General features: G+C 45.2%; 1 protein-coding gene across 1 annotated transcript in view; it reads right to left on the bottom strand.

The window, feature by feature from the left end:
* The window catches only part of FNDC1 (fibronectin type III domain containing 1), a 220,490-nt gene that overhangs the window by 109,333 nt on the left and 87,581 nt on the right, over positions 1-23,576 (bottom strand). The window contains exons 7-9 of the mRNA XM_067011110.1: positions 21,879-21,988; positions 13,803-13,952; positions 13,315-13,375 (exon numbers count right to left, since the gene is read on the bottom strand). The gene's annotated coding sequence lies outside the window, so the exon portion shown is untranslated. The remainder of the gene's footprint in view (positions 1-13,314; positions 13,376-13,802; positions 13,953-21,878; positions 21,989-23,576) is intronic.

The raw sequence follows: 23,576 nt of genomic DNA, 5'->3' as shown, positions 1-23,576 counted from the left end.
GAGAAATGCAAATCAAAACTACAATGACGTATCACCTCACACCAGTTAGAATGGGCATCATCAGAAAATCTACAAGCAACAAATGCTGGAGAGGGTGTGGAGAAAAGGGAACCCCCTTGCATTGTTGGTGGGAATGTAAATGGATACAGCCACTATGGAGAACAGTATGGAGATTCCTTAAAAAACTAAAAATAGAATTACTCTATGACCCAGCAATCCCACTACTGGGCATATACCCAGAGAAAACCATAATTCAGAAAGACACATGCACCCGAATGTTCATTGCAGCACTATTTACAATAGCCAGGTCATGGAAGCAACCTAAATGCCCATTGACCGATGAATAGATAAAGAAGTTGTGGTACATATATACAATGGAATATTACTCAGCCATAAAAAGAAACGAAATTTGGTCATTTGTAGAGACGTGGATGGATCTAGAGAGTGTCATACAGAGTGAAGTAAGTCAGAAAGAGAAAAACAAATATCGTCTATTAACACATATATGTGGAACCTAGAAAAATGGTACAGATGAACTGGTTTGCAGGACAGAAATTGAGACACAGATGTAGAGAACAAACGTATGGTCACCAAGGGGGGAAGTGGCTGGGGGTGGGGGTGGGGGTGTGATGAATTAGGAGATTGGGATTGACATGTATACACTGATGTGTATAAAATGGATGACCAATAAGAACCTGCTGTATGAAAAAATAAATTAATTTTTTTTTTTAATTTTTTTTTTGTGGTATGCGGGCCTCTCACCATTGTGGCCTCTCCCATTGTGAAGCACAGGCTCCGGACGCACAGGCTCAGCAGCCGTGGCTCACGGGCCCTGCCACTCCGCGTCACGTGGGATCTTCCCGGACGGGGGCATGAACCCGTGTCCCCTGCATCGGCAGGCGGATTCTCAACCACTGTGCCACCAGGGAAGCCCAAAATAAATTAAATTTTTAAAAAAAACTTAGATTACATACTTACAGTGAATTCATCTCACAAATATAACACTGAGCAAAAGAAACTAGACACACATAAAGTGTTTACTTAATGACTCCATTTATTAAATTTCAAAGATACATAGAACTCACCTATGGTGTTGTAAGAAGTCAGGGTATTGGTTACCCTTGATTAGAAGGAGGACATGAGGGCTTCTGGGGTAATGGTCTGTTTCTTGATCTAATCCTGACTATATAAATGTGCTCACTTTGTGTACATTTATTGACTTATACATTTATAATTTGTGTACTTTTCTGTGTTAGTATTATGTTTCAATAAAGTCTGTGTTAAAAATAAAGTAATTATACATGATATGATTAAATAAAAACAGAATCAAAAATAAATAATGGTTTGAACAATAGCCAAAATAAGTCATAAATGAAAAATACTACCATGAATAATAAAAGCTGAGTGAATAGTTAACTAGCAGATTAGACATGGCAGAAGAGACAATTAGAGAACTGGAAGACTGGTCAGAAGAAATTACTAAAATTGCAGCACATAGATACAAAGAGAGGGAAATATATTTTAAAAAGAGATATGGAAAAAAGAGTCCCAGAAGAGAAAAACAGAATAGAGAAGAAGCAATATTCAAAGAAATAATGGCTAAAATTAATGAAAGATATAAACCCATCAATATATGAAGCATAGCAAACACCAACCTGGAAAAATACCAAAAAATACACACCTAAGTACACTGTAGTGATGTTGAAAACACAGAGTGTAATGAGATGATTAAAAGCAGCCAGAAATAAATGAGAGAACACCTACAAAAGGACTAAGTTGAACAGCAATCTTCTCAACAACAGGAGGTTGAAGATGGTGGAATAATATCTTCAGACTTTGAGAGAAAATAACCTCAGATCTGGAATTGTGTGCCCAGCAAAATTATCCTTTAAGAATCAAATCAAATAAAGGCTTTTTCAGATAAATAAAATTTGAGAGTACCTACTACCTATAAACCTTTACTACAGGAACTTCTAAAAGAATGAGCTTAGAATAAAGGTCTGAGATGCAAAGACAAAAGGTGAGCAAAGGACTCTGGAAATATGTAGGTAAATATAAACAAATACCAGTTGTGTAATATAATAAAAATAATATATAATTATGGAGTTACAAAAGAAGACAACTAAAACACTGGATCACAAAAGAATGAAATCTGGTTGGGGTAATCACTGTTAAGTGTTAAAATAAACATATATTGTCCAGAATGAGGTTGGGAAATTTAATTTAGATTTTTAAATTAAATACAGCAAACTTTTAAGAGTAACAACTAAAAAATATAGAATGTATAGCTTCTAAACCAAGAGAGGAGAGATTTCAACATTTCTTCCTCAATTATGGATATATAAATCAGATAAAGTAGTAAAGCTGTAGAATATTTAACACAATTAACAAGCTTGATTTATTGGTCATATACAGAATATACATTATTATTGAGTGCACATGGAACATTTATAAAACTTGGCCATGAATTAGGCCATAAAGAAGCCTCAAATTAAAAAAACAAAATAGGTGTCATACATACTATGATCTCTTACCATAGTGCAGTGAAGTCAGAAATCAAGGTCAAAAATAAAATTTTTAGGGACTTCCCTGGTGGCGCAGTGGCTAAGAATCCACCTGCCAAAGCAGAGGACACGGGTTTGATTCCTGGTCTAGGAAGATCCTACATGCCACAGAGCAATTAAGTCCGTGCACCACAACTACTGAGCCTGCACTCTAGAGCCCGGCAAGCCACAACTACTGAGCCCACATGCCACAACTATGGAAGCCCGTGCACTTAGAGCCCATGCTCCGCAACAAGAGAAGCCACCACAATGAGAAGCCCGAGCACCACAATGAAGAGAAGCCCCTGCTCTCCGCAACTAGAGAAAGCCCGCACGCAGCAACAAAGACCCAGCTCGGCCAAAAATAAATAAATAAATTTATTTTTAAAAATAATAAAATAAAATTTAAAAATAAAAATTTAAAATCTATATTTGGAAATTAAACATAGACAAAACCATAACAGAAATTTTTTAATGCTCAGAACTGAAGAATAATAAGTTCTGTATATATCATAACACATAGGATGTTGCAAAACTAGAAAGTGTATAGCCTTAAATATTCATATATGAGAAAAATATGTAACCTCAAACACCTGGATTTAAAATTATAACATTGAAAATAAGCTAAATGCCCAATTAAGAAGTTAAGAAAAGAACAAGAATAGAGAATAAACTCTTTAAAGGAAAAGGAAGGAGATAGTAAAAAAAAAAAAAAAAAAAAAAAAAAAAGGAACAGACATTAATGAAAAGAAATCCACAGCTACAACAGAGAGTATAATTTTTTAAAATAGTCCTTACTGGGGCCTCTAGATCAGGCATCCAGAGATCTTTACTCCCTGACAGGTAGGGTCAATGCCCCTACTCAGCCTTGAAGCAGTTACAGAAGATGGACCACTGCCCCTCTGCTTCCCTTAAGAATATGGGAGTAAAATCTCTGAGGGGGAAATAAAACAGTAGGGAAGGGGACAGGGCACGACCTTTAAAAGAATGACATAGCCCTTGAAGATATGACATAAACTGGTTAGAACCAACTAGGTCCAAGATGGCAGAAGATTCACCTTCCAGTAGACCTTGAGCCTCTTTACACACTCACTGTAATGCATTAGCTAACTGACATACCCACAGGCGTCATGACAGTTCCAAGGCCAACCATAAAAGCCCAAAAGTAGGTGGTGGCTCAGTTCCTGGAAATCCCCACTCACACTGGCTGTGGAGTGTCTTTTTCCCAAGGCCCCTTTTGCCTTTTCAGATGGACCGCATTCTGTCTATGGAATGTGTATGTCTCTAAATAAATCCACTTCTTGCTTATCTAAATAAATAAATAAATAAATAGAAATAGAAATAGAAAATGGTCCTTAGAGTAGTAACTAAATATTTAGTGAAATTTATTAAGAAAAAAAAGAAAGAAGGCACAGATAAAGGGTAAATAGGAACTTAAGAAAAAAAAAGACACAACTACATAAACAGCAGATATTAAAAGGAAAAGAAAATATTATGAAGTATCATAGCTGTTTTATCTGTTCATCATAATTACTTAATCTGCTCATAAAAATAATGCTAATAAATTTGAAAACGTATACGAAATAAATTCCTGGAAAATTATAACTTACTAAACTTGACTCAAGAAGAAAGAGAAGGCCCAAATGGTCCTACAATTATTAGAGAAATTTAATCAGTAGTTTAAAATCTTCCTACGAGGAAAATAGCAAGTTCAGCCAATTTTATGAGCAAATTCTACATAAATTTCAAAGAAAAATTGTTCTTATCTTCCAGAACAGGGGTCCCTAACCCCCAGGCCATCGAACAGCACCAGTTCATGGCCTGTTAGGAACTGGGTCTCAGAACAGGAGGTGAGCGGCGGGTGAGCGAGCGAAGCTGCATCTGTATTCACAGCCGCTCCCCCGTCACTCGCATAACCACCTGAGCTCCGCCTCCTGTCAGATCAGCGGGCGCATTAGATTCTCATAGGAGCGCGAACCCTACCGTGAACTGTGCATGCAAGGGATCTAGCTTGCTTGCTCCTTATGACGATCTGAGGTGGAGTCAAGGCGGTGATGCTAGTGCTGCGGGATGGCTACAAATACAGATGATCATTAGCAGAGAGGTTTGACTGCACAGAGACCGTACTAGATCAATTGCTTGCAGACTCATATCAAAAATCAGTGAGTGGCAAGTGAAAACAAGTTCAGGGCTCTCACTGATTCTGCTGTATGGTGAGTTGTATAATTATTTCATTATATATTACAATGTAATAATAATAGAAATAAAGTGCACAATAAATGTGCTTGAAGCATCCCCAAACCATCTTCCTCCCCACCCCCCAACTCCTGGTCCATTGGAAAAATTGTCTTCCACGAAACTGGTCCCTGGTGCCAAAAGTTGGGGACCACTGTTCTAGAAGATGTAAAATGAGGAAGTGCTCCGCTAGGAGGATTCCATGAGGTTAATATAATCTTGATGCCAAAACTAGACCAAGATGATAAGGTGAGAGAAAATTAAAGACACTCTAACTGATAAACGTTGATGCAAAACTCCTAAACAACATTAGTAAACCAAATCCAGTCAAGTATAAAAACAAAAATCTATCTTGTCCAAATATGCTCTTTCCCAGGAATTCGGGGGAGGTTTAATGTTAGCATAAATGTAATCTACCACACTAATAGACTAGAGGAGAAAAACCATATGTTCTTCTTATTTGACTCAGAAAAAGTATTAGATAAAACTTAACATCACTTCACGTTTTAAAAAAATTCTTAAGAAACTCAAAACACAAAGCAGAGTCCATAAACTGAAAGAGTAGCTATAAAGAACCCCCAGGAGTTACTCAGTTTTCTTGGGTCTCTCCTGCATATACATGCTATTAAATTTTTGTTTGATTTTCTCGTATTTAAAAAGAAAGAAAGAAAGAAACTCCATACAAAAAAACTTCTTTCTTAATGGTGAAATATGAGTAGAATGCAGTGTCCACTCTCATCAGCAGTCTATACTGGTGGCCTTGGCAGCTAGTCTTTATCTATTTCAAGCACTTGGCAATCTCTCAGCTGTCAGTTGTACTGCTTGTCATGTATGTGAAAGGCAATCTTTTCCCCGTATCTTAGTAACAAAACAACACAACTTTATTTACTCAAGTGATCTTCCTTTATAAGATCCTATAAAACACAAGGCGGTAACTGATTTAATTTATATGTTCATTTACGTTACCATACTGGCTGTCAAATCTTTTGAATAGCACTCCAGCTCTCAGGCAAAACCTTGCAAAGCCCCTGTGCCAGGATATTTTAATTCTCTCTCCTCTGGACATTTTCCATTCTTCTCTAAATTCCAACAAAAGTAGGTGGAGAGAAGAGAGGAGATAAAAGTCAAATGTGGGGCTTCCCTGGTGGTGCAGTGGTTGGGAGTCCGCCTGCCGATGCAGGGGACACGGGTTCGTGCCCCGGTCCGGGAGGATCCCACATGCTGCGGAGCGGCTGGGCCCGTGAGCCGTGGCCGCTGAGCCTGTGCGTCCGGAGCCTGTGCTCCGCAACGGTAGGGGCCACAGCAGTGAGAGGCCCACGTACCGCAAAAAAAAAAAAAAAAAAAAAAAAGGTCACATATGTACAGTTTTTCCCCCTTATTCACACTGCAGAAAATGTTTCAAGAAGTCGGTGGTGGGCATGATTTCATTTCTCCATACTCTCCCTGGTACAACTCTTGGTAATTGAGTGCTCACTATCTTTCACCTTTACTTATGGCTCCAGTTGTCCATACGTCACCTGGACATGTTTCTTCACACAGGGCAATGAATCCTACACGTACTGCTTTCAGTGATGGTATTTGTCCAGTTAGAGGATCTGAATATTTTTTCATATGCCTTCAATTCAAATTGTTCAGCTTCTACAGCTGATTTCTCTAATATACATTTAAAGTAAGAAGAAAATAATTGGCAAACATGATGTGAATTAAAGGAACTTTTTGTACAATACTTGACCGTTCTTTTTGCTGATACTTGATGATTACGTCATTATTTACAGTTGCCAAGGTGACCATGTGAGAATACTCCGTTTTGGAATACTTTGTGTCCAAGTTTGTGGTTCATATCCTTGTGAATCACTCCAGTTATAAATCAAATTAACTTGACCCTGGGCCATTTCATCAACTATACTTCTGGCAAGATAATACAAGTCTGTCGCATTCTAAGAATAGTAAGTTATTTATTGGCCAACCTACAGGAGAAAATGACATTTTACTCAGAAGTAGAATCCCTCTATCAGGAAATCAAAGTGGTATTGTATTAGAAAAATTGAATAACACTACACAAATATTTAAAGCAAATCAAAGTGAAATGAAGTCCCAAAGCTGCCAATTGTTGGTGGAAGTTTAAACAGCTACTTCAGACTGGAGGACAACTAGAGGTATTTGTCAAAATATTAAATACACATATTCTTTATATCATTAACAAACAACAGAGACACACCTGGGCTAGATTTTTGTTAAAAAATAAAACAACCCCCCCACACACACAGTATTAGAAGAATAAGAATTAATAACAAAGTCTCAGGAAAAATAGGACTCAGTAGAGCCTTAGAGCAGAACTATTTAGCCAGCTTGATTAAGGTACCCCTTTTGCGACAAATCATCCCCAACCGTTTTCCATATTTTGTGTTCTTGGGAGGTAGCATCTGATTGGCTTAGTTGGATCACATGACTCCACTTCCCCACAAGAGGACAGGATGCTAAGTTTCTTCCCGAGGCAGTGCAAGCACTGCCCCCACTGTATTTGCTTTTAAATAACAGCAGAAGACAAAAATTTGAGGTGTTTTCTTATTATATCTCCCTTTCCCCAAAGGAAAAGAGGGATGCTATTATCGGAAAGAAAGAGCATGAAGCGTAGGAAGATAAAAACACATGGGGTCAACACGTTCTATGTGACAGCAGCTCCACGTCAGTGATCCATCCAGAGAATCTATCCATAGGAGTCACATAGGTGGTAGACAAATATTTTTGCAATGTTATTCTTAATAGTAAATAACAAAAATAATAGGAATAAAGACTGGTGAAAGTACTGTACATCCAGACCCTAGAGTTCTAGGCAGCCAGGAAAATCAATGGATTGAAACTATACTGACACAGGATGATGTCTAATACATGCCAGTAAGTGGTTAGAGGATGTTTCAGAAGATTGTATAAAGTATAGTAAAGGTCAAGTAGAAACTTTTAAGATGTATATGGAACAGGAAAACCTCATAAGATTTGATAAGAAAATGACTTTAGTTTTGTCTTCCACTGTTCCTTTAAAATATCTACAGTGGGGGGGCTTCCCTGGTGGCGCAGTGGTTGAGAGTCCGCCTGCCGATGCAGGGGACACGGGTTCGTGCCCCGGTCCGGGAAGATCCCACATGCCGCGGAGCGGCTGGGCCCGTGAGCCGTGGCCGCTGCGCCTGCGCGTCTGGAGCCTGTGCTCCGCAACGGGAGAGGCCACAGCAGTGAGAGGCCTGCGTACCACAAAAAACCAAAAAACAAACAAACAAACAAAAAATATCTACAGTGGGATCAGTTCCTCTTCTGTCTCAGGGAAAAAACTCAGGCAGTGTCATGACTTCTGTGAACTCATAGAGAGAAAACAAATCCTATGGTTGCCTTAAGTCATAAACACAGTGTCAATTCCATACCTAAAAATGTCTAATCCTGTATAGTCATAAAAATTCCAAACTTGATTTGAATTAGACTTTCTCCCGACCTCCCCTGGAGCCGGCTGTACCTAGAAGCCCGCAGACATTGAAGCTGCTGCCCCTTGCCCTCCTGAGGTTTTACAGCCCTCAGCTTGCTAATGGGTTCACACCCCACCATAATTTTAAACTAGTGCCTTATTATTGGATATATAAGTTGTTTTCCAGCATTTCACTGTTATAAACAATGCTGCAGTGAACATCCTTGTACTAGAACCTTTGTGCAGTCAAGTAGATATTTTGTAAATCTCCTCTCTCTGCACCTCTCTCTCTCTGCACCTCTCTCTCCCTCCTCTTGGTCTCTCCCAAACAGAAGCTTTAAGAATAAGGAAACTGCCCTGCCTCAGCTTCTTTCTCCCTCTCTCACTCACTCTATGACAAAGCCCAGAATACCTGCTGGGGACTCTGGCGGGAGGGGAACACAAAAATAAGATTGTATTAAAAACTCTCATTTCAAAGATTATATTAAGAACTCTAGTTTTTGATCCATCTCCTTGCATTTTCTTTTTACCACCTGCGGAAAAATCCTGCCGGCCTCTCTGGAAAACTAGCGCATAATGTTTCCTGAACTGAACCGCAAGGCAGATCTTGTCCATTTCTGTTTGAAGTTTATGGACGGGACTCCCAAGGGGGCAGAAATGGCTACTTCCTCTTTTAGGGTAAAGCAAGAAGAAGAGAGGAAAAGGAACAGAGAGGGAAATTGAAGACGGTGGAGGAGCAGAGAGTGAAAGGGGGTGGAAGAGAGGTGGGCACTTTTCACAGGCTTGTGTCATTAAGTGCAGAGCAAAGCAGAGCTGCTGCCTGGCGCCCCTCCCACCGGAGCACCCGTTATACACCCTTTCCAGAGATACCCAGGCAAATTGTGCTTCCATAAATCCTGCAGCATTTTTTTCTTTACGACCTCAAACAAAATTCCATTTCTGCTCAAGTGGCTGCAGGCCATAATAAACACACCTCAGCCCCCAATGTTGGCAGAGTTCTTGTGCCGAATTTAATCCGAAAAGCTGAAGTTGCAACCTCCTCGCCTACAAAATTTTAAATGTGTTTTCCCTTTGACCATATAATTGGGATAGGAAAGGTAACTCCCACAGAAATATCAACGTGCATCTGACATTGAAAAAGGATTAAAAAATCATTCTTAGGCTAGTGATATAAATTCATCCACATCTTTCCCATCCTACTGTGTCACTTGCACCAGTAAATGCCAACTGCACAACTTGCCAGCAAACTTGCTGGAGTTATTGTAAGCATTTAAAATTTCAAGAGTCATCTGAGCAAGAATGTGAGACTGACGAAAGATAATAATATGGTAGCACCCTGTCTGTAAAGATGTCAATCAGCTGCAGCTGGTGGCCTCATCTTGCACCTCTTCTCCTTGCTACCCACCAGGATCCCCTGCAGCCGGCCCCCCATTCCCAGACACCTCACCGTGCAGTTGCCGGGGCTGCAGACCCAGCCCCTCTCTCTTGCCATCGGCTCCGCCTTGTAGAGTCTCCTTGCCGGTGAGGCCTGCTGGCGCTTCCGCCCACCGCATGGAGCCCACTATGGACCACTGTTGGGTTTGCTCCATTCCGACCCTGGGTGGTGGGAACTGTATATCTCCCTGCCTGCCCCCCACCCAGACTCTGAGTCCTGTGAAGATGGGGCCAGTGTCTTCATCCTTGCTCTTTGGAGGTGAGGGAGATTCCCACATCCCAAAGCCCCAAAGTCTCAATGCCTGGACCCACACCCCTTTGGGCTGTGAGTTTGCAGTTTCTTCTTGCCCTGCCCGGTGGAGTCTACTCCCCACCCGCTTGAAGCTGGGCTTGGCCACGTGAAGCGTCTGGGCCAATGGGACATCAGCAGAAGTGACAGGTGCCACAGGAAGGAGCCAGGCCAGTCTGACAGAGGACAAGATGTGACAGCATCCAACGCGCGACCCAGGAGGGAGGCTACCCTAGACTAGCCGGAGACAGGTGAGAAATAATAAAATGCCCCCGTATGAGGAACAATGGCTAATTTACACATGAAAGGAACGGGACTGTCCTAGTTTTCACAAACTCTGGAACCTCTGCTTACATACTTCCTTATGTTGTAGACACAGAACCTGTGTCTGTAGGTCCTGGAGAGACAGAGCCGCACTTTCAAAGGTCACTCACTGGCTTTCGAGATAATCAGCCTGGGATTAGGAGACACCACAAGCCTGTGTTTGGGGATTTGGGGTAGAGTCACATAACCTCTGGAGTCAGGAATACCAAAGTCGGGACTCGGGGTCCCCGAAGCACCCTTCCTCACAGGCTGAAAAACCCATCCTCTACCCGGGACTGCTCTACTCCCCGGGACGGCCGGCCCCCGGCCACGCCTCCCACGAGCCTGCGCTTGTGCGCGAGCCTGCGCTTGCGCGCGCACAGACACGCCTGCGCCGACACATTCGCGCACGCGCAGACACTGGTGGCAAAGGCCATGGGTCCGCCTTGGCGGGAGGGCGCTGCTTCCTTAGCCTGGCTGACTGGGCCATGCGACGGCAGAGACGTTGCTGACAGAGGAGGCCCCGACGGCAGGGGCCTGCATTCTTCCCGAGCAGCCTAGCATGCGATCAGACCTCGGGAGCAGCGCGTTTAGCAGCGACTGAACGCCCCCTGTAGGCCATCCTGCCGTCTTCCCACGGATGGAGCTGAGGACCGCTCCCGGGCCACTTCCGGGTGACAAGAGTGGGGCTCCGGAGCCCGCGGCAGATGCACCTGAGGTACCGAGGAAGCTGGGGGTTTCCTTCTCGACTTCCCAGGAGACTTTACAAAAAGGTTACTGCGGGGAGGCAAGGAAGGAAAACACTGTCAAGGGCCACCTGGCAGGTTGGACCAAGGGGACAGCGTCGCTCCTTGGCTGTCTTACTTTGCGGCACTATCATTAAATATTTTAAAATCCCACATATGTCTTCCCCCCCAAATTTAATTTTAAACTGTTCTTGCGCAAGAATCACATGTTATACTTTTTTAAAGTACTAAGAAAAGTGTTATGAACGATGGGAAATACACTTTTTTTTTTTTTTTGCGGTACGCGGGCCTCTCACCGCTGTGGCCTCTCCCGTTGCGGAGCACAGGCTCCGGACGCGCAGGCTCAGCGGCCACGGCTCACGGGCCCAGCCGCTCCGCGGCACGTGGGATCTTCCCGGACCGGGGCACGAACCCGCGTCCCCTGCATCGGCAGGCGGACTCTCAACCACTGCGCCACCAGGGAAGCCCGGGAAATACACTTTGACTTGAATCAACATGAAAAGGAGGAACATACCCCAATGCCTATTATTTTTAAATGATTACAGATCAGGTCTCCACTGACAAAGTGAAGCAAAGAGCAGTTTCTCTCTATCAAAGTAGATCTTTAAAAATCCAGAAAGTGCAGGTGGGTGGTGGGGAGCGCACAGGGCTGTGGGTCTGAAAGCCTCATCCCTTCTGGGCATTTCCGGTCCCGCCCCCCGACTACTGCTTGATGCCGGGAGAATGAAGTCACTCACCTGGGACCCGCATTGCATCATTTGGACCACTTTTAAAGGGAAAATTTGCTCCCTCCACCCCACAGTTGGATTACTTCATTTTCTGGAATAACACATAAATTTCCACAATGATAAAGTAAGGTGTGAACCATTTAGGCTTATAGCTTTAGTATTACTAAAGCACATGTTTAAAACATTTTAAAAATAAATAGAAGCAACACCACAAGTCAACAGGACTCAACTGGCAAAACGGACATGAGAGAGAATGTCACGTTTCTGAACAACACTGCGTCTCACCTCCCCCCTCACCTCCAAATGCAGTATTGACAGTGTGAGGCTTTTGCACAGGGGCTTGCTTCTACTGTAGCGGCTTCGTGCAAAACCTGTATTGTTACAGGGAGCCCGAACCTCACTGGGCCTCCCTTGGCAATTGAAGTAGGAATACGTGGCACCAGGCTGACCATGAGTACAAACACAAATGAGAAAACAGAGCAGCAGGGCTGCGCTTAGAAGGGGGCCATCCACATAATCCAGAATACACACCTGTTTCAGATTATCACCGAAATCCAAACAAAGGTTTAATCTTGTAGAGAACTCAGAGGCATTTCCAGAATCTGTCACAACACTCCAGCTGGAGAAATACTGGAATCAAAAACCTCTAAAACCCTTCAAGTCCATTCTGTTCAAATCTAACCTCACTGGAGCCTCAGAAACATCCATTGCAGTGCACAGATCTGCCACCAGAGGGAAATAGAGAGCCATCACAGTAAAGATGTGGGTGCCGTGGAGTCACTTCCTCCTTCACTTGCCAAGCAAAGAGCTTGCTGGCAACTGTTCCTCCTTCTCTTCCCGCGGGTCCCAAAGATATAGTTTAACCAAGCTAAGTGTGATAGGGGTACAAATAATATGGATTCATTCTTTTACTCAAATAAGAGGAGTGTTCTCCTTTTATTAGTTTCTTTCTATTTATCTGCATCTATTGAAAAAACTTTCACTGGATGCCTACTGCGTGCAAGAAAAAGACATGTGAAAAGAAAAAGTTGTTCACAGAATTCTAAATACACTTCTAAGGTAAACTGAGTTGACAGTTCTCAGAGATTCCCTCTCCAAAACTCACTAGTTAGGATCTTCACAGAGCATACAGAGTGTACGGGTAGAAGGAGAAAAGGATGCATTGTTTGAAAAAAGCAAAGAGGTGTGGGTACCACGGGGGGCTGTACTCGGATAGAAGGAAGCGCACTGCTTTACTGCCTCCAGGGCTCATCCTTGTAGAAAATCACTCTGCTTCCAGCCAGTCATTCAGGTAACAGACAATTCTGGAATATCAGCTGTGTACTCAGAATGTGGTGATGGTTTGGGTAATGAAAAGAAAAGTGAGACCAGGTCGCCATCCTCAAAGAGCTGCCTATATAACCTAGATGAGTAAACCAAACAAATAGGCAAGACAAGAGAGAAATAAGTACTAAACTGAGTGGTGGGAAAAATAAATGAAAGGAGGACGGGAAAGACACCATTGTTAATTATGAGCGAAGGGACCCTTGGCGAAGGCACGGGAGGACAGGAGGGGTGGGGACAATCATACCTGAAGTGCACTCACCTCATGATGGTGTGATGCGATGTGGCTTTATCAGATGTACCTCTATGACTATTTGACATTCCTGAAAAACAAACAAAAAAATTATATCCTCTGTGGAGGGGAAGTGTCCCAAGGCCTCGCGTGCCTGCAGTGAAGAGCGAGGCTTGTGGGCGTTAGGACAGAGGCTTCAGGACTGCCCCATCCCACCGCCACCCCCGCCCCAGTCCGTTCTGCCCATAAGTACATGAAGCAACATCAGCACGACCTCCCACGTCCTGTGCCCTGTGCTTCCTGCTGCTGAGCTGGGCACCCGGTCGGAAGGGAAGAGAATCCCCCCTAAATTCTTTGGGCGATTGTGCTTCTGTGCCCCCAAAGCCACATCACCTGGGCTGCAGGTCTCAAGAAGCAGCTCCTTTGACCCACCACCAGGATCAGCCTGCACAGCTCTCTCTAGAACAGTCCCCAGAGCCATCCATCTCCCCTCTCAACCCAGAATTCTCTGTCCAAACCTTCTCTCTTCTCTTTAGCCACAAACAAAAACCTCATCTCCTGTTAGCATGCAAGGAGTCGCGAACCAGCTTGTTCTTCCGTGTGACCCTCAGAGAGTTGGCTGAGATCCCGGATACTGTGAATGACTGACCCTGACAGCAGTGTGTGCCCTGTGAAAGGAGCCAAGCAGAGAGACCAGGGTGAAGAATCGAAATCAGTGTGTAGAGCGAAGCCTGCTCCAAGAGTCACTTCAAATCTAGTTCACTCACAAAGTTTTGCATTGAGAGACAAACCCTGCCCTTTGGGTAGACAAGTTTGGTAACGTTTAAATTGTCAGAAATTATGGTTTTGCTCCTATAAACTTGGAATTTCGATTTCCTCATGAGTATACATCCATCCATTCTTTCAAAAACAAAGAAAAAGACTGCATATCTACAAAATACCAGGTATCCTGCTGAGCCTAGAGCTACAGAGAGGAGATACAACGTGATCTGCATCCTGGAAAACGCAGTGCGTTGAGGAGGCAGGTAAATCTGCAAATCATAATTCAGCTGAAGGCTTCGCACATGCACGCGTGCGTGTGTGTGAACGTGTGCGTATAAATGTGTAAAATAAACCACAGTTAGAGACTTGACACCCAGTTTTCACTGTACCGGCTATTTTTATTTCATACCACCTAATTAAAGACAGCTAGGGGCCACTAGAGATGGAGCCACCACCTTGTGGGCTTGGATAAGAAACTTTCACAGGTGGATAAGAGACCGAAGGACCACGCACAAATGAGGCATGAATAATGGCTACGGTGCCTGAGGAAGCTGAGAAAGCAAGGCCATCTGTAGGTTATGCCATATTTTGGTTTAAACTCACAAAGAATAGTTTTTGATTTGCTTTGTCTTCCAGACCTCCTTTAGCAGAAAATTACTTAGACAAACTAGATAAATGAGAACATTTGGGGTAATTTTATAGAAATCAGCCCTAACTGATCCACTTACCATGAACTGATTTATAGGAGTCAGAGATGTAAATTCGCCAGGAGGATTCTGGAGAGACTCACAAAAATCAAAATCAGAAAACACGTGGCCCCATGGGACCCAGTGGCTGCTGTGAGGGTCCCTCCACCTCCCAGTCGGTCCTCCCTGTCTGCCTCGTTCTGCTTTGCCCTTTGCAGACTGACCCTCTCCTCTGCCCCAGAACACATGGGGGTAAGTGGTCCCTTGAGGCATCCCCAACTTTTCCTCTCACAATTCCAGTGCCCAAGAGGTGGTTTCTTCTCCTCATTCCAGTTGCAAAATCCCTCAGAAACAACTCTGTCCTATTTTGGTTTATTCCTGGAGCAAGAATTGACTGTGGCCAGTGGCTGTGTGGAAAACTATTGGCCTGGCCAGACGCAAGCAGCCGGCGGCAGCCAGGCCGTCAAACAGCTGCTCTCCCAAGGCTGCAGACAGGCCCCGAAGAAAGGGATGGAAATGCTGTCACAGAATAGACTCCTGCATAGACTAACTGGCCAGAGGCTACATTTATTTCAGATGACCTCACCTTTCAATTGATAATCTCAGAAATACTGCCTTGCAGAAAAGTCTGGAAGAGAAGCTCTTTAACTCTCAGAACTGAGAACCTGTCCCAGTTCACTTCAGTTTCCCTTTTCCTGCCGTGAAATTTCAGGTGCATTTCCCACATTATTTAAAGAAAGAGACGAATGAGACATGAGTTTTTGATATGCGACCTTAAGACAGGGCCTTCATTTTTTAATATTTAACAGATTCTCTGTATTTGGAACTTACCATGAGTGTAAGTCTAGTCAAAGATGAACATAGTGGTTTCTATTTGTGGCCCGTGCCTGTCCTTACGTGCAGCACGCAAACTAAAGGCATCTAGAACGTGCACCTTGGCACGGAATGCTGTTTTTTACCAAATGCAAATGATAAATCCAGGAGCGGAGACTATATGCTGTCATATGCTGGAAGCCGAAACCAAATCAGGCTGTTTGGAGATCTTGAGGAGATTACTGATTTTGAATCTTAGTTTCTTTATTTAGAAAATTGGGAGTTGGGGCCAGATTATCTTTCAAATTACCGCTAAATCCAAAATTCTGAAGCATCTTCTGAACGACTATAACAGTTACTGATAGAAAATTCTCAGGAAATGCATGCTTTCTGTTGATTACCAGCTAGAACTGAGTCTGTCAGAAAGCTGATAGTCGCCAAAAAACAAATTTTTTAAATTAATGCTCTCAAGTTACCATAAGAAAGCAAGTCATTTATTAGAGCTTCTCTTTTCTCTAAAAATTTTGCTCTCTGCAAAGGCGGGGAGCCGAGCCCTCTGCCTTCACGAGGGGGGCTTGTACGGCCACCCGTGCGCGCTATAAAAAGCAATTGCTCGGGGAGCCACTTTCTATTGGACACTAAGGGGAGCCGTGCACAGCTTTTCACTCATTGGCCCACATTGTTCTTTTGGGTAAGAGTGTCCAACAATTGATCGAAACTTCTGCAGTGAGAGGTGTTGGATGACCTGTTTCATGCAGGAATAAGCCTGTAAGTCACATTTGCTGAAAATAGACCCTTGTGGCATGAAGTTCTTTAGAACTCGGCAGGTCAAACCAAGTTGAGGGGGAAAGAGACAAAGAGAAGGAAGGAGTGAGAACTCGCTACTTTCTAGCCAGTTGGCAGATAGACAGAGAGAGCGAGCGAGTGAGGCAGACCGCGGGCAGGCGCATGCGCCTAGAGCCTGAGAAGTCCACTTAGAGCAGCGCTTCTCCCAGCACCCCAGCCTAGAGTGGCCCGCATGTGTTCTGGCTGCTCAGGTCCAGTTTGGTCATGAGATTCTAAGCTCAGCTCCTCGCTGTCCTCGAGCAGCACCAGCATGCCTGGTCCCCGGTCTCCAAGAGCATCCCCAGGGAAAAGCCGCGATGTGGTCCCCGCTCCAAAGAGCCTGGTGAGTAGGGAGACTTCAGTCTGAAGTCCGCTGGGCCCTCAAATACTAAGGGGGTCGAGCATAGCAAATCTCCTCCCCAGAGGGACCTAAAAAATAGCCTCCAACTTAAAGACCATTGTTCATAACATATATTGGTTGACCCTATATTGGTTTATGTAGCTACCTAGAATATGTTCATATGAAGGTCTGGAAGAATCTCTACTGGAATGTTAACCGTGACTAGCTTAGATGTAGGAATTTTTGTCAGTTTTGCATTTTCACTATTTATCCATATTTTATATTTTTCTACAATGAGCATATATTTCTTATTTTTTTAAGTTTTTAAAGAAATATTTATTTAGAAATCTCAAACTAAAGCTATATGGGGAGGAGGGGAACATTTATTGAGGCTAAGAGTTAGTATTGCATATCCTAACCCAAATCTAAACCTCTCCTCCATATGTTGGTGTCTTCCGCCCTTTCCTAGTTTATTGTTTTTCCCTCTTCCTCTAGTACTGGGGGTAGATCACACTGAATATTGTGATACAGTGCTCTCAAAGTGATTTTTAAAGTTCACTTAAAAAGAAACATTTAGTATAGAAGAGAGAAAACAAGTCTTCATATTTTCAGGAACAAAAATCTCTGAACTTAGCTTATGATCAAGAATGATCATAGAAAGAAAGGCTAACTCGTGCCGCAGGTAGGAGTCAACTTTGAAAATAAAAGGTAAGAAAAAGGGAAGGAGCAGAGATGAGCTGCCAGGAACCCTAGTGTCGGGGGACAAAGCTTACACCCAGACTTCAGGAGAAACCGCATTGAAACGATGTGGCTGGAGAGAGAGAGGTATGCCCATGACGTCACTCAGGGCGGCTCCTAATTCAGGAAACCCTGGGGGTCGTGTGGAATAGAGGACCCACATCTATGCTGCCTCTAAACCCCAGCCCTCTGGAAAGCGTGGTCTCAAGCTCAGGCTTCCTACTGCTGAAACTAGTTGAACAGCACTTTCTTCCTTTTGCAGAGTCACCAGTCACTCAGAGAACCCCCAAATGCTTCATCACTGTCGGCTCCTTATGTCAAACCAGAGACAAATGAAGGAACTTCAGATCAGAGGGTAGGACTAGAGTAAACTGGTACCCTCCCCTTCCAGTGAGTGGCCCCTTTGAGCATACTCACTCCGCTTCCATTGGAAACTGATGGCTCTTTCTCTCCCCACTTCAGGCATGCTCGCTCAGGCCAGGAGCTGACTCTGAATGCAGCGGGGCCCCTCAATATACTAGATCAGTTCTCAGGTCAGGTCAGGCTCTAGGGCAGCAGATCAGGTCTCAAAAAGAGCGGGCAGCCAGCACTTTCACTGTGAGAAGCCGCCATTCAGCCCCACTCTAGGCTGGAAACTCATCACCACATGGAAAGGCAAAGGGCAACTTTCCATTCACCATGTATTTGCTACATCACTGGTTTCCTATTTCAGTGCATTTAAAAAATTTCCCCTGGGGTGAGAGCCCTGAGGCACCTTTGTTGTGAAATATGGTTAACACAAGGTGCTTTTTTTTTTTTTTTTTTCATGATGTTGCTCAGACTAGGTCTCTGTGTGTAGCAAAACTAAAGCCCCGGTGAGTGTACAGTCCTCCAGGATCTCAAAGAAATGCAAAAAAAAAAAGAAACAGAGGGAGGGGGCGGTTAAGGGGAAGAGCAGTGACAGGACAGATGAAAGAAAAGAAAACAGTGTCTAGACCAAGGTCAAAGTTGGAAAAGCACTTGGCAGAGCAGCATTCTCAAAAAAGAAACCTTACCTACTTCCTTTTGCTGGTCACAGATTATCTCGAGTCCATAGTTTTTAAAGCTCAAATGAATAATTATCTGACAGATTTAGATCTGTTACTCGCAATGTGGTTTGTAACATCATATTTAAACTATTCAAATATTTTGCTCAAATCATCAGAGGCTCTATATCATCTGAACGTTTTCATGTGCTCTAAATCTACAGGTGACTAAGACGAATCAGGCCAGAGGTCAGAGCATTGTCCCACTGTGTTTAAATAAATGCTTAGAATTGGTTGACATTGAATAAAATTTTGGCTTTCTGGCTTCTTAAAAAACTGGCCGCAGCACTGGGCCCACGTTCCTGCATGGTGCCTATGGGCCAGCCCTTTGGACACAGAATGACTTCTGCCATTTTCCACAGTCCCCGCTGCTCCCCCTCACTCACCTCAACCATTCACCTTTCCTGCCTGGTGCTTCAGGCATTTGAGGGTGCAACCTCTGGGTCAGGTATTGAAGCAGGCTCTGATGGGTGTAACCAGACAAAGTTGTGCTTTCTACCAGTGAGTTTTTATCCCTCAGATATATATAAATAATGAGGCATTTCCAAATAAACTCAAAGGAAACCAAAAGACATTTATTTATTTATTTTTAAACAATGTGGGGTTTTTTTTTTTTTTTAATTTAACTTGATTTACAACACTGTGTTAGTTTCAGGTGTACAGGTTCGGATTCTTTTCCATTACAGGTTATTACAAGATATCGAATATAGTTCCCTATGCTATACAGTAAATCCTTGATGGTTATTATATATATAGTGGTGTGTACCTGTTAATAAACAGTGTAGGGAGTTCTAGTTCCCGGTTCCTATGGTTTGAGTCCCCATTTCTCTACCCTGGTTCCCTCCCTAAATAGTTAATTAGCCATCAGCAAGAGCTGGAAATGCTCTACCTCACAACCCCCGGGCTTTACTTGTAGGGGCGTACCATTTCTGGACACCAGCTCGCGCTGAGAGTTAACTAAGCAAAGGCCGTGGGAGGTGTGTGGTGGGTGGAAAGGTCAGGAGGCAGAGTGGTACTAAACGAGCGGGAACTTTTCATCAGCGAGCTCAGTCAAAGATTCGTGCCACATCACTGATTTCTAGAAAATACTAAGAACTGAAAATTTTCGTGTTTGCTTTAAATAACAGAAAGGTGTCCTTAAGCCCCAACACAGCTTTTTTCAAACACCACATCTGAATTAAAGAGAAGCTTCCCTGTATAAAAGATCTGCCTCCAAGAGTTAGTAGAGTCGCCTTTAGGATGGAAGGAGTGGGAGCAAAAGTTAAAGCAACCGGAAAACAAGCCAAGCAGGCAGCCATCTTTGCAGGCTCCTTACAGAGCCACGGAGAAGCGTGGCCCACCTGGCCTTCCTTCCTTCTGCGCATGCGCGTGCGCACGCTGCGGTCGTCCATCTCTGCCAGAAATTGGGTGAATGACCAGGAAGTGAACAAGCAACGGAGACTGAGTGGGCCCAGCTTTGTAAAAATCACAAGGAGAAGATGCTCATGAATTTCAACAGCCTGCGCCGCCTCGCAGCTGGTGTTTACTCGGCACCGCTGCTAAATCACTCTGTGCGGGAAGACCGTTAGAGTCGTTCATTTAGATTTCACTGCAGGCTTAACCTTTCAAACTTTAGGGAATACTTTTCCTAATTAAGTGAGTAAGTCAGTTTCCCACCCGCGTGCCACAAACGAGTGACAGCGACGCCACTGCACGGCTCCCCTCGGCTCCGGGCGTGGCTGCACCTGGGGGGGTCAGCCAGCCCTTGCAGCCTCTGTTCACCTCCTGGTGGGGTTTAATTGCGTGTACTGTGACATGAAGATGTTTGGGAATCACTGCCTTAGGTTAAAAAGCTCACAGAAATTCTTAACAGTTTCATTATAAGCTTTTATTAGCTATTCACTGATGCAGGACCAACATTTCTTGGTTTATTGTGTTTTACTGTAAATTCAGGTTTAAGAAAACAACCTTTGGTTAACCTCTTCGCTGTTTTCCCTCCTAATTTCCACCCCGGTTAAGCCAAACTCGCGGCGACTTTGCTGTTTTGAGCTGTGACTCCTCACATAACTGTCTGCCTGTCGATCACTCTTCCCTAGAGACTGATTCCTACCCTTCCCCCACCCCGCCCAGGAAAAGCCTGGCATCGGCGGCATCCCTCCAACAGCTGGATCTGCAGCTGGACCTGCCCAACCAGCAGGGGGAGCCTATCCTCCACAGCCCCGTGGTGCTGACCCAGGGCCCCAAGACCGAGGAGAGACACCTCCTGCTCTTTGGGGGCTGGCTGGTCATCGCCAAGCAGAGGTGAGTCTCGAGACTGTCACTGTCTTCCTCTCTGTTAAAAGGCATTTTCTCTTCCAAGTCCCCACTGCCTGACAGCGCTGCAAGGAAAGCTCCCCTTCGTTTGGCAAGTGAGGCCCGAGAGGCTGCATGCTTCTGGCAACATCACACATGTAGCAGGTAGAAGACTGGACAGTAAGAGTATAGGAGATCCGTCATTTAAAAAGAAGTCTTACGGGAACTTGAGCTTTGGGGTTGCTACAAAGTGTGTAATGTGTTCACAGCAACGAATTTGAAATCAGAAATTTAGAAACGCAGTAATTGAGTTGTTAATGACCATGATAATCACTTTTCTCTTTGGAAAATATGCAGTTATACTTCTTCAACATTGGCGTCAGATCAGGGGAGGCTATGTCAAAAGAAGTGCAATAGTGATCTTCTGGCTTGTAGAACAGCCACGTGCTAGCAATGCTTCTTGATTTCTTTCCCTCTCCCCAGAACGGACACGTGCATGTATACTCCCCTGCCTTCAACTGCTGTGGGCAGAGAGGAAGGAGGGAGACCAGGCTGCCTCTACCCCTCTCCCCACATGGAGCCCTCTCCCTCCTCTCTCTCCCCCTCACAGTATCTGATACATTAGCTACACCCAAATGAGAAATGGGACCAAGGGTCACCCGCCAACAAAGTAACCCCCTTTATCTCCTCTGGGGAGGGGGAAGTGGGTGCCCAAGCAGCTGGCAGTGGGTGAAGAATCCCCCCAGCGGAGTGTGGAAGTTGACGTGGGCCAGTGAGGGTAAGCCACCTAGTGGGCAGCACCCTGCCCCACCCTCCTCTCCCTTGGTTTGGGTGGTTCCTCTCCTCCTCCCAGAGGGAACAAGAAAGTTAAGGGGAATGAAAACCAGCTTGTCCTGAGGAGGGCGGCCCCTGGCCTCATGCAGCTTCCAAGGTAGCAGCTCAAACAAGGAGCAGAGACAGGAGCCGCCTGGCCAGGCCACCAGTTGGCTTTGGCTGCAAGAGGATGTCTGATTCTGAATGAGGGATACAGTGGCCCTGAGGACAGAGCGCAGGGCTGTTCGTTCTCCTCACACCCACCGCCGGCCACGAACGAACCTGAGCTCCAGTTAGCATCCCAGGGCAGCGAGTACGTGGAAGAAAGTCACCTCGGGAGCTGTTCAGGGTCCGTCTTCTGGAAATGAGCTGTGCCTGCCGGCTTCTGAGTCCTTAATTGCCACAACAAAATTCAGAGAGCATTAGACTAGAGCGTGTCACCAGGCCTGGGTGCCCGAGGAACACCCAGCCCACTCCGTGCACTTTCAGAACGGAGCACCTGCCAGACACATCACACACGTCCGCTTGCTTAATCCGCACAACCCATTTCACAGACGAGGAAGGTAGAGAGCTCAGAGAGGCTGAGTGCTTGCCCCAAGTCCACCAGGAGGAAGCGGCAGAAGCAAGCGTTACACTCGCACCCCGTTTCTCCGGGTGTAGCGCTCTGATGCTGGAGGGAAGCTGACTTGAGTCACACTCCCCAGAGGCAGGTGCACATCAAATCGGATTCCATGTATTTTTCAGAAGGAAACAGGCCTGGGGAATGTGTGACAGCCTTTCACAAATTCCATACTGGCAAAGAGAAGCTGGGGTGGAGACGGTGAACACGGACATGGGAGACTTGTGGGATTGATTCATCAGGACAGCGGTGGGCCCCTGGGGGAAAGTCCTGAAGTCCATGGTCAGCAGCAGGGTCTTCACGCAAAGTGCAGGCCAGAGCCAGGAAAGACGTGGGGTAGTCGCCACAGCAGTGGAGGGAAAGGCCCTCTTTGGCGTGGAAGAGGAGTGGGCGGGGGGGGCGTGAGGGCATTGTACTGCTGTTTTATAGGAAGAAGAGCACTGACAAATTTGTTTATACTTTTCATTTAATTTCCTTGAAAAGTTCTATTTTAAGCGTTGGGGGAAAACATGCCCCGTTTTAAAAAGCTTCTCACACCTACCCACCGTGATTAATTCTTTTCGATGCTTAGAGATTTCAAAGAATTCAGAACACATCTGGCATCCTCCCCGCAAATTCCTCTCCCGCCAGGGATGTGTTGTTTTCAGAGCCCTGAGAAATCCCCCGAGACACAAACAGCCGCGGGGGAAATCCTGCTCAGCACATCCCGAGAAAGTGAACTGGCCCCTTCCTGCCTGGTCTGCACAGAGCGCTCTGCGGGCGCTGCCGAATCACCCCCCGCTTTCATTCAGCCAGACACCCTGAATCCTTCCTCAAAAGGCTCACGCTCGCCTGCAGGCTGGAATGAAACCCGAAGAGGAACGCGGGCTGTTGGGGCATCTGCTGAAACGGACAGTCAGCCCCAAGGGCTCCGCCGCACACCAAGGGGGCGCTGCGGTCGGCTGCGGGCGCCAGGTGGTGGCATCCCAGAGACCTCGCCAGAGCCGGCCACGTGGCCTCCCCGGCCGCAGGGCTCCAGCAGGGCCCAGAACTGAGCCTTCACGTACTGCTTAGAAAGGATAATACAGGAACTCTCTTCCTCTTCCCAAAGGAGAGTCAGGGTGACAACACTCTCTAAGTAGGCGTGTTACACGTCCACACACCTCGGACCCACCTTCACCCCCTCTAGTGGACCTTGTGCTTCTGTCCACGCTACTCCTGCCACCTGGGAGGCTGTACCCCTCTTCCTGTTGCCAGCTCTAACCCGGGCCGAGGGACACGGCTCAGTGCTCGATCAAAGCCTGCACTCGAACCGCACTGCTCTATATGCCTCAGTTTCCTCATCTATAAAATGGGGATAAGAATAGTGCCTACCTCATGGA

Source organism: Kogia breviceps, chromosome 13, assembly GCF_026419965.1.
Source record: "Kogia breviceps isolate mKogBre1 chromosome 13, mKogBre1 haplotype 1, whole genome shotgun sequence".
Taxonomy (NCBI): Eukaryota; Metazoa; Chordata; class Mammalia; order Artiodactyla; family Physeteridae; genus Kogia; species Kogia breviceps.
This window is presented reverse-complemented; position numbering and strand designations above follow the sequence as displayed.